Consider the following 12,287-nt stretch of genomic DNA (forward strand, 5'->3'; position numbering starts at 1 on the left):
TTAGAACTCGAAGCGGGGGAAGGATTCGATTGAGCACGGGAGGGAAAAAGTAAAAGCCTTGTTCCTTTATAAAGGAGATGAATATCAGGCGTCCTCCTCGTGGCCGTTCGAGACTTACCTAAGATCTAGGATTCATACCAATAGGCACGGTTGGGTTTCCCACGTTTGTATTGATGAGAATCCCGTAATAAGGGGAACACGATCTCTGCTTTGACAAGACGTGTCAAGAAACCGCTTCGCGTTATGTGCGGGGCTGGTTAAAGAAAAACACTTCGAATAATTACCGGGCCATGGCGTGATGTCATGCTGCCAAAACGTGTCAGCAGATTAGATTTGTGGAAATATTATTCTCTCTACGGTGGTATGTGGAACTTATTTTGCAGGGTCGGACACTATCCTTGTATTCAAACTCTTTTGTGGTGTATTCAGAGGAGGAACCCGCCTTGCAATGCCGAAGACAACACAGCGCGCCGGACTCATCGTCATTGAAGCCTGGTTCAGGGGCTACTGAGGGAGTCTTGGATTAGGGGGTCTCCAGACAGCCGGACTATATCCTTTGGCCGGACTGTTGGACTATGAAGATACGAGATTGAAGACTTCGTCCCATGTCCGGATGGGACTCTACTTGGCGTGGAAGGCAAGCTAGGCAATACGGATATGGATATCTCCTCCTTTGTAACCGACCTTGTGTAACCCTAGCCTCCTCCGGTGTCTATATAAACCGGAGGATTTTAGTCCGTAGGACAACATACAATCATACCATAGGCTCGCTTCTAGGGTTTAGCCTCTCCGATCTCATGGTAGATCTACTCTTGTACTACTCATATTATCAAGAATAAATCAAGCAGGACGTAGGGTTTTACCTCCATCAAGAGGGCCCGAACCTGGGTAAAACATCGTGTCCCCTGCCTCCTGTTACCATCCGCCTTAGACGCACAGTTCGGGACCCCCTACCCAAGATCCGCCGGTTTTGACACCGACAATGTTTATTAATGATTTTTACTGAGAGTACACTGAGTTAATTTACTCTCAAAAAAGATGTGCCTCTAATGTCACCACTACAAAGATTTGACCGATTCATGCAGCCGTGCTTGCTAGCAAGACAAGATATTGTTGCACATCGATGATTGATTATTTCTGTATCAAAATGTAGACCACGACTTTTATCGCTAGCTTGAGCAATCAGTCAGTTGCCAACTGTTAATTAAGCTTTCATTTTTTTTGCACTTAGTTTAGTTGAGTGGGTATTGCATTTAGATTAGTTTCATCTAGACACATATCTGAATTCTTATTAGCTGGTGGTTGAGCCACAAAAACGTTGTTTCAATTTCTATAAGGCAATTCGAGCTTGACTTTAAAAACAAGGATTATGCAACTACAACATGACAATGAATAAATTGAAGCACAGAATTGGAGAGGTTGGAGAAGTCGGGTGCACAAGCTACAAAGGAAGCAGAGTTGGCTTAAAGTCCGAGAGAGAGAGAGAGAGAGAGCAAGAGAGAGAGAGAGAGAGAGCTATGTGTTCATATTTGGAGGTGTTCTTTAGGGGTTCGGTGGTGGTGCCTTTGGTGCCACAGTGTTTCCATTTTCTACCCCTAATGATCTTCTACCCAGCAACCTAGTGATCTCCTCCTCTTGCCATGTCAGCTTCCTACAAATCTATGTTCGACCACTGCTTGGGTCCTTTGTTGTCGCCAACTTGAGGTTGTGCTTGACCTCCATTTACACTCCACCATGGACATTAACCAGCCTTGGTAGAGATATTTTCTTCTGAGGCACTGTTTGTGAGTTGGCCACTCCTTCGTCGATAATTCCCACCAACTGACCTAACTCCCGATGTTGAATTGAAATTCCCTGTGTGCATGCTCGATGAGCTAAAGCCTTCCCCGCCATCATTATTACCTCGCCACATTCAAGACCAGCCTAGCGTTGAGTGTTGGATGAGTCGGGCTGGTATAAATGGTTATGGAACCATGCGTTATCATGTGCCAGTGGCTTCGCAGTTGCTACTGTTGATTTTCTCATTCCTCGACCTCTGAATTTGCCTATGTGTTGTCTTATGGTGCACTGTCCTACCTTGTCGTCCTCTCCTTTGCTTGTGGTGCCATGTACATGCTTATGACATAACCGACAGTACATCCCTCAACCATCTATATGCTTAAGTTGTTCATCCTTGCATTGTGTTGTAACTTTGTACTTCAATTTTATGTGTTTTCTTTGTTATTGCACGGTTTTCGTCATCGTAAATGAGGTTAAATTGTTTAAGTTTTCGATCCGGTTTCCCCTTATAATCTAGATCCCTCTATTGGCATTTGGCCAACTTTGAGTAATATATTTAGGTGGGGGTACTGCCCTCCCCCACCCCCTATACCTCATAAGAAAAACTTGTATGCCAATTTTTTATTAATACTAATTTGATGTAATTTAGAACTTTGTAACAAATATGTGAAATTTGTAATATTAGATCTTGTCACATAAATTGAAATATTAACTTTGCCTAAAATCTAAAAAGTGCACGCGCACTTTTTTGCGTAATCGAGCGGCCGGCTGGGAACCACACGATTTCAATCACGCGCGTGCGTCCTCACTTCAGGTGTCATCTGGTCGGCAGCCCACCCACCCGTCACCCCACCCACCGAGCCGGCCGAACCCACCATCCCCCCTGCTGTCTCTCGCAGTTCCCCCAATTCTTCTGGATCGAGGCGTCGTCGCCGTCGCCGTTGCCGTCGCCGTCAGCTCCTTCGAGCGCCTCCTCCATGCGCGGGCCTCACCGGATCTGCATGACCACATCCACATGCTGGCCTCCTCCTCTGGCTCGACCCCGAGATCCCCCACCCGGCTCCACCCCGGCGATGGTGTGGTCCAGGCCATCGTGCAGCCATGGATCTAGGCCATGGCCCTCCCTGCTCGTCCTTCCACCCCCTCTACCACGGCAGAGACGAGGCCCAATCACTCGCCACCCCCACGAGCTCCGGGCATGAGGTCCTAGACCCGCCTCATCTAGATCGGGCCGCCGTGTCGCGCCATCACCACGTGAACCCGGCTGCCTCCTCCATGATTGACGACGTCCACACGGACGGCCGTGCACCACCACCACCTCCCCCTATACTCGGCTATTGGAGGACGTGTAGGTGCTCCCAGCGGCCTCTCTCCTCTCTCTCTCTCTCTCTCAATATTTGCCATGTTTGCGCGGGGGATTCACTGCTCGTCGCCAGCGCAGGTAAGGTCCTACCCATGGATTTTCTTCTGTCCTCGGTTCTATCCATATCTCCTATCAATTACCCCGCATAGGTCCTGCCTAGGGGCGGCTGGTATTGCTCGTATTCATCGGACGAGGGAGGCTAGCGCGGAGAGGGTGCGACGGCGGGGGACGAGTTTGTCGGGCAGCCCATAGCGGTGGTTAACCGCATCCGCTTCACACAGTTACGACCATGGTGGCGTTGGTCTCATGAGCATAGCTCTCGTGCTGCTTTCGAACTAGAGAGGCGTGGGGATTATGTGAGATTTGAGTTTCAACCAGAGCGGGTAGATAATGGGATAGTGTATGTTTTTGTACATCTCTTTTTGCATCCGGGTTCATCCATGTTTTTTATTGTTTTTTCTAGTAAGTTGCAAACGGAGGAAGAAATAGTTGGCTATCTAGTTGTAAAATTTGCACAGGGATGGAAACATAGTTGGATTACAGGACGAAGGACGATCAGGAGTGTGTTTTTCAATTTCATTTTCCAGTTGCACACGCTCATATGTCAATTGGCTGCATCTGCATGATAGTTGCATGCTCTAGATCATTTAGTTGGCAGGACATTTTTTCATTTTACAGTTGCACAACCTCTCATGCCAGTTGGCTGCATCTACAGGGTAGTTGCATGCTCTAGAAATTATAATTGGGAGGGCATATTTTAGATGATATCTAAGTGGTACACTGCATAGCTGGTTAGCTAGTTGTAAACATTGCACAGGGAGGCAAACGTAGTTGGATTACAGCACAAAGGACGGTCGGTAGTCTGTTTTTAAATTTCATTTTTTAGTTGCACACGCTCATACGTCCGTTGGCTGCATTTCCAGGATAGTTCCACGCTCTAGATCATTTAGTTGGCAGGCCTTTTTTTGCCATGATATCTAAATGGTACACTGCCCTGCATCATGAAGCTACAACTAGGTTTTAGTTGGATTTTCACGGCTAGCTGTTCTAATTTTGTCACTATTGGTATGGTTTAGGATCCTATTTTTGATCCATCTATTATTCCCTAAACTACAATTGTCTCGTTAAACATGATCTCTCTGTAGAGCTTCATTACATCTCTGTGTAAAACACATGATTTTTTACACAGTTGCATGAGAACCAGCTAGGTGTTGGCATCCTGAACTTTTATAATTGCATAAGAATCAATTAGGAGTTGGTATCCTCAACTTTTCAAATAGTTGCACAACAGTATCATACGAGTTGGCATCCTCGACTTCCATAGTTGCACCCGAGCCATTTGGGAGTTGGCAGTCTCAACTTTTTAAATAGTCCCACAGCAATATCACATGAGTTGGCATCCACATCTATTTTAGTTGCGCAAGAACCAATCAGGAGTTGGCATCCCCAACTTGTTTTAATAGTTGCACAACAATGCCACATGAGTTGGTATCTTCAACTTCTTTAGTTGCACAAGAACAATTTAATAGTTGGCATCCTCATGTGCTCACATGCATCTGATTTTTCTAGGTTTGCAGATGCACTCGAATGTAGTTGCACTACTTATTTGAAAGAATATAATCTTTTAAAAATCACTATTTTTTTCATTTCGTGTGTTTAGACGGGCTAAATTCAAGCTAGAGCTAGTTCATTTTTTCTTAGGCTTCTTTTTTTGCCTCATGTGCAGGTTTTACAGGTTATGATGGTGGATGAGCTGCTATAGATTTGTGCACACAATTCTAAGCTACAAAATCACATACTACTGTGTTGAAAGATCAAAGAAAAAAAAGATGCAAACCAGATTCTTGTCTAGTTGGTAGTTATGTTTTCGTAGTACCTACAATATACTTTTCTTCTCTTTTCTTTTTTTGCTACATAGACATTGGTTCTTTCTACATTATGTGTGAAATAAGACTCTATGTGCTCTCTCCTATATATTTGCACATTTTCTGCATTTTGTTGCAGACATTGCTGTAAAAGTTGGTTTGTCCCATGATGTAGTAGCACGAAAATCACTTAAAATTGCACAGGTACCAGATCTCCCTTTTATTATTTCTGTTTATCGTCTCTTCAACTATGGAGAAGCTATTTTTTCAAAGAGAAATTTGGTGAGGGGGAAAGGGAAAGTCAAGGAGGGAGGATCTGAACAGGAGGAGGAAATGATCACCTCTTTTTCACCCTTGTTGGTGCTGTCTGATACTTTCTGGTCCGGATTCATGTTTTAGTTGCACACGTTTACAGCAAAAGTTGGCTTTGGATTCATGTTTAGTTGCACAAATATATGTTTATTTTTGCACAGACAACACACATCCATGTCTGTGTGTGTTGGTTGCACACAGTTACAACAAAAGCTGGCTTTTGGATCCATGATTAGTTTGCACATCTCTTTTTCTAGTCTTGGCTGTTTGGTTGCACACATAGCAGGAAAGGTTGGTTTTGGATCCATATTTTAGTTGGCAGAAATATAGGCTTCTATTTGCACACATGGAATAAAAAGGTTTCTTTTGGAACCCACTCTTTTTTAGTTGTGCAAATATGTGCTTCTTTCTGCATAAACAGTACATCCAGTCCATATTTTCTAGTATTTGGCTGTTTGGTTGCACACATTGCGCAAAAGGTTGACATTGTTGGAACTGTGATTAGTTGCACAAACAGGAACCCAGTCCATGTTTCTAGTTTGGGCTATCTGCAAAACTACTCCATTGTGTCTATTTGCACACATCCAGGCAAAAGTTGGTTTTACTACTGGGTCTAGTTGCACAGAGTGGTGTTTAATTAAACAGAGATCAAATTTTTTCTTTTTTGGTTACTTCCTTGTGTCTATTTGCACACATCTAGGCAAAAGTTGGTTTTACTACAGGGTATAGTTGCACACAGTGGTGTTTAATTACACAGAGATCATATTTTCTCCTTTTTTTGGCTTCCTATTTTGCTACTCCCTCCAACTATGGAGAAGACCGGTGGCAGATTTATAGGCAAGGTGAAGGGAAAGTGAAGAAGGTGAAGGGAAAGTGGAGAAGAAAGATACCCGTGAAGGAGGAAATGTGGACGAGGGGGCATGGGAAGCTTTTTCTAGAGAGTAGTGCGGTCATTGATAGCGACTGGGCTTTGTTTTCTGTTTGGTGAACTCATCTGGCTGGCAGCCGCTCACGAGCGCTAATGAGCCAATGAATTTTGTGGGACGGAAGGAGGCCTTCCTTTCTCGGAACGAGGGGACAGGAATTTTCTTTTTGTGGCCGGCCGCTCACTACCGCTAGCGAGCCAACGGCCGCCAGCCAGACGCTTCCTTAACTTTGACGAACACTAATCCTACTCGGAGATTCGGTGACGAACACCAATCCTACTCGGAGCTCAAACGATTTGGTACCCCGTCCATATAATGATGCGTGCCTAAACTACCGCCGGTTTCCAATATCGCGTGATATATACGTAGTGCGTATAGTTTTTGCAAGAGCTCGATTGTCCGGCGACCATGGCGATGGCGACGCTGGAGGCCAAGTCAGCGTACCCGTCTCACATGCCCGGGAGCCTGGCGGTCACCACCGAGGCGGTGGCAAGGATGATGCGGCAGTGGAACTACCGGGAGGGCTCCGGCCTGGGCGGGCAGCGGCAAGTAGGGATGTAAGAAAAGCTCGAGGCTCATGAGCCGTTTGAGATTGACTCGTTTTTTGACTCGACTCGAGATTGACTTGAAAATAAACAAGCTGAGTTTGAACATTTTATGTAGCTCGATAGAAAAACGAGCTGATCTTGAGCCAATGTTGGCTCGCTCGATTTCAGCTCGATAGCTCGACAGAATATCATTATATTAAATGATCATGTCATATATTAAATGGAATTAAGATAATTTATTAATATATGCTATCCATAATTTTTCTTTATTTTATTTACCAACGAACATGGAAACTTATTAACTGTAGAGAAGATTGAAGACTAATTATGACAGACTATGTGTTAAATATCCTATATTTTTGGTAAAGGTTTCCAGCATATTCACCTTAATTTTTTGTTTTTCATCCATAGATTTATAATTTTTACCATCTCATTTAGCTCGAAATTAGCTCGAGATCGTTACAAGCTAAGCACAAGTCATGTTCTACAGCTCGATCATGAGCTTCACTTAATTTGAGCTCGCTTGAATTTTCATATGAGTTGAGCTGAGCCAACTCCAACTCGATCGAGCTCGACTCGTTTGCAGCCCTAGCGGCAAGGGATCATCGCCCACTTAGAGCCCGTGGCACTGCCGCGCCGGAACGCCCGGATCGGCCATGACGACACACCGCACGACAACGGGCTGCAGAACACGCCGCCGGTGGTCGAAGACGAGTGGTCCCGCCGGTGGCGGAACCTTTCACGAGTGCTGTCCCTTGAACGTGAGTGCTTCGACAAGACCCTCGCCCTGCTGCATTCGCTCGAACTCCAAGGGGATGGTAGCGCGGAAACGGCGGGCGCGCTGGCGGCGGTCGTCGAGTCGGCGAAGGTGTTCGAAGGGGAGCGCACGCCGGGGACGTGGAAAGCGTCGCTGCCTCCTGCCACCATACGCTACATCGTCGAGGAGGTGATCAGGCCGAGGATGGCCGCTGACGCGCGGGAGTGGGAGCCGCTGTGGAACCCGAACTGCCAGCACTGCTACGCCCGTGGATCCCCCTCGTCGGGCACTTGCCGGACAGCCTCTACGACACGGTGGAGAGCAAGATCATCAACCACGCCGATCACCACCACATCGTCTCGTCTTTGAAAAAGTACCTTCACCCGATGCAATGGGACGCCTTTGCCCGGCGTCACATCCTGCCGAGGCTCGCACGGCAGCTGCGGGAGCTGAGGATCACGCCGCCGAAGCAGATGGACTGCTCGTTCAGCACGGTGATGGGGTGGGAGCCATGGTGACCATCCTTGAAGCTGAGTTCTTCCACCGATGGGAAGAGGCGCTGCTCCACTGGCTGCGGTCCGCCAGGCCGTCGCGTGGTGCGCCGGCTGGAGGAATGAATTCACGCCGGAGCTGCTCGCGGACGAGCGCGTGCGCGCGCGCCTCGAAGCCGGCGCTGCCATGGTCGATCGTGAAACGCAGGGACTCAACAGAATTGTAGGCTATAGGGTGTAGATCTGCATGCATGCAATGCATGGGCTGCGATTTGTCCGGTAAATTTGGAAGTGTTGTATGCTACAGTTGTTGACGCTTGCTGCTGTTGAACATGCATGATCGCTCTGTTTTCTTTTTTCCTTTCAGAATTGGTCTTGCAGAGTTGAACATATATATTAGTATCTTTCAGAAAAAAATTTAGAGGAAAAGGGCAACAGCCCCGGCTCCATTGCATTGCAGAGAAACCTAAGTACTTACAAGATCTAGATCAACCAAGCCAGCAGGCAATATCTCTCCAAACTACAAGACTCCAGATTAATACAGCAGGAAGTAAACATTCAGTTGCTACAGAGGCATCTCAGAGACACTTGTCATTCAGAATTGCTCGTGCAGAGTTGCCTTGTATGCTTTGGCTTCAAGGATGCGTTCGGTTTCGATTCGAACCTTAGGACAGAAAAACAAAATTCAGAAAACGATGATTGAAATTCATTTTGTTTCAGTGTGCGCAAGATGGCAGTATTATGTTGCAGCAACGAAGAAATGCTACATTGGTAAAAAAAAAATCTTCGCGTTGATCTATTCTAATGTGCTCAAAATAACTTCTGTTTTGTCCGTCTCCATCTTCCATTCAATGGAGAAACCTCCGCAAAAGTTTTCATAATTCAGACTACACCTGAGTCCCTGACAAGTTTCTAACCAGACTGGACAGATAGACCATTACAGGAGAGCACAGGACCACCATTAGGTAAAGTTAAACAAAGCGAAGACAACTACCAGCAGAACTGAACAACAGCAAAACGATTGCACGACCAAGCATTGTCACAACCGGCTGTAGTGCTCAAGTTGACTGTGATCTATCTCACTTGTTGAAAAATTCGTTTGTGATGGTACATTCTCTACCAAGATTTTAATCGGCAACTGTGCGCGAGTCTTTAAGATATCTGCTACCGTAGACCAATTCATGACGAAACCCCTCAGGAATAGACACCCTATCCTTGATCCTACCCTTGACAATCGCAATGGTGTCGGACCTCGCAATCTCCACGGTTATGATCCGCCCCCCGGGGACCCTGGCAAAGATCACTTCCGCTTCGATATAATTCCCCCTAAACACATTAACGGAGAAGATCTCTCCATGCCCCTTCATAATAAATGGTATGATGGTCCTTTTTTTAAAATACATCAGCGAATTTTTTTCGAGACAGCCCGCGAAAATAAACAGCGGCTAACAGTATCCTGGGCCGGCCCAACAGCAAGTCGTCTATCTGAAACACTCGAAAATCCTAAAAAAATGTGCATGCGACAGGTATTGAACACATGCTTTTTTTTATGGGGAAACTACGTCCTCGAGCTCGAGGTCTGAATTTCTTCATAATAGTACTCCTACTGACTTCGGCTTTAGTAATAAATAAATTCGCTTTGTCGAAATCCCTATAATGAGTAGCATTTGCGGCTGCCGAATAAACCAACTTTAAGATGGGATAAGATGCTCGATAGGGCATGAGGTTCAGTATCATAACAGTTTCCTCGTAGTAACGCCAGCGAATCTCGTCAAGAACTCTTTGTGCTTTGAAAACAGACATAGGGATACGTTTTTGTGCTTTGAAAACTCTCTCGAACTTAAGTAGACGATCGGTTGGAACTTTCCTTGCGAGTTTCCTTAGCCCACTTTTCTTCTTCTTTATCCTAGGGATATACTTTACTAGTTTGAAACTTGTCATAAATAAGGTTATTCCCCGCCTACCTTTACTTTATTTTGAATCTTTTTTTCTTCTTAATCTTTCTATTCAGAATTCAGTTAACGACGAGATTTAGTATCCTTTCTTGCATTTTCATAACTCGTGAAATGCCGAGTAGGCACGAATTCCCCCAATTTGCGACCTACCATAGGATTTGTTATGTAAATAGGTATATGTTCCTTTCCATTATGAATCGCGATTGTATGGCCAACCATTGTGGGTAGAATGCTAGATGCCCGGGACCACGTTACTATTGTTTCTTTCTCCTCCTTCATATTGACCTTTTCTATCTTTGCCAATAAATGATGAGCTACAAAAGGATTCGTTTTTTTTCGTGTCACAGCTGATTACTCCTTTTTTCCTTTTTAAAGAGTGGCATTCTATGTCCAATATCTCGATCGAAGTACGGAGGTCAGAATAAATAGAATAATGATCAATGGAAAAAAGAAAAAAATCCTTTAGCTGGATAAGGGGCGGATGTAGCCAAGTGGATCAAGGCAGTGGATTGTGAATCCACCATGCGCGGGTTCAATTCCCGTCGTTCGCCCATCGCATTATTGCAAATTCCAAAAATGCAATTTTCCATATTCCTAGTTACGTATTTACTTACGGCGACGAAGAATAAAACTATCGCTATATTTTTTCCTTTTCCTAGTTCTTCTTCCAAGCGCAGGATAACCCCAAGGGGTTGTGGGTTTTTTTCTACCAATGGGAGCTTTCCCTTCACCGCCCCCATGGGGGTGGTCCACAGGGTTCATAACTACCCCTCTTACTACGGGGCGTTTACCTAGCCAACACTTAGATCCGGCTCTACCCAAACTTTTTTGGTTCACCCCAACATTACCCACTTGTCCGACTGTTGCTAAGCAGTTTTGGGATACTAAACGGACCTCCCCAGATGGTAATCTTAAAGTGGCCGATTTACCCTCTTTTGCAATGAGTTTCGCTACAGCACCTGCTGCTCTAGCTAATTGCCCACCCCTTCCACGTGTGATTTCTATGTTATGCATGGCCGTGCCTAAGGGCATATCGGTTGAAGTAGATTCTTCTTTTCTCTCAAAAAACCCCTTCCCAAACTGTACAAGCTTCTTCCAAAGCATACGGCTTTCTAGATGTATATGACGATCTCTAGACAGATGGATCTTATATGAATCATATGATGAAGTACCACATGAGTGGATATATAGGAAAGGAATCCAAATCTGCCGAATCGCTCATGTTATGATCTTCTACATCCTAGGTCTCTGCGTTCCGTCATCTGGCTTATGTTCTTCATGTAGCATTCAGATCGAATGACTCTATGAAATTACGTCGATACTTCCACATATTATGGGTAACGTAGGAGACATCCCTATTTTCCCCCGGGGGTCTTAATTACCACTGCTTAGCTTTCAATTTGCCTCTGACCATCAAATTAAATGTGAATAACCCGTCCTCCTCTCTTTGAAACAAGGGGCGCTTCCGGTTCTGTGCGTGCTTCAAACAATTTTGTCTTCTCCATATTACCATATCTCTAGAGCCAATAATTTTCTATGAGGAACTACTGAACTCAATCACTTGCTGCCGTTACTCAACAGTTTTCTGTTGAGGTCTATCCCGTAGAGGTAGTCAAATTGGATCAGTGATCGATTTCTAGGTTTCGTCGTAAACCTAATTGGTTACTTCCAATTACGTAAATCAATAGTTCAAACCGCACTCAAAGGTAGGGCATTTCCCATTGATATAGGAACTTTTGTACCAGAAACAATAGTATCTCCAATTATAGCCCCTCTGGGATGTAAAATATATCTCTTCTCACCATCCCCATAGTGTATGAGACAAATGTATGCATTTCGATTAGGGTCGTATTCTATGGTTACGATTCTACCAGATATGTCTTTTTGATTCCGTCGAAAATCTATTTTACGGTATAGGCGCTTATGACCTCCCCCTCTATGCCTTGCGGTAATGATTCCTCTGGAATTACGACCTTTACCACAACGGTGCCGTCCATGGATCAAATTATTTCGTGGATTGGATTTCACTTGCCTGTCTACGGTTCCCTTGCGTGTGCTCGGGATAGGTGTTTTGTATAAATGTTTCGCCGTATTATTAAGTATTCTCCTTTAGTTTTTTTCTCTATCTAGAAGTGGAATAGAATAACCCGGTTGAAGGGTAATGATCATACGTCTGTAATGCATTGTATGGCCCAGAATAGGTCCTATTCTTCTACCTTTTCCAGGTAGTCGATGGCTATTCACAGCTACCACCTTAACACCAAAGAAGAGTTCGACCCAATGCTTTATTT

General features: G+C 45.0%; 1 pseudogene across 1 annotated transcript; it reads left to right on the forward strand.

Moving 5' to 3' along the window:
• Window positions 1-2,622: 2,622 nt before the first annotated feature.
• Window positions 2,623-8,282, forward strand: LOC125507486 (septin and tuftelin-interacting protein 1 homolog 1-like; annotated as a pseudogene). Its single transcript, XR_015603586.1, has 3 exons — window positions 2,623-3,220; window positions 4,869-6,794; window positions 7,386-8,282. The product of XR_015603586.1 is annotated as a septin and tuftelin-interacting protein 1 homolog 1-like (transcript).
• The last annotated feature ends 4,005 nt before the right edge of the window (window positions 8,283-12,287 follow it).

The sequence above is a fragment of the Triticum urartu genome, chromosome 5A, assembly GCF_056163025.1.
Source record: "Triticum urartu cultivar PI428250 chromosome 5A, HENAU_Tu73, whole genome shotgun sequence".
Lineage (NCBI taxonomy): Eukaryota > Viridiplantae > Streptophyta > Magnoliopsida > Poales > Poaceae > Triticum > Triticum urartu.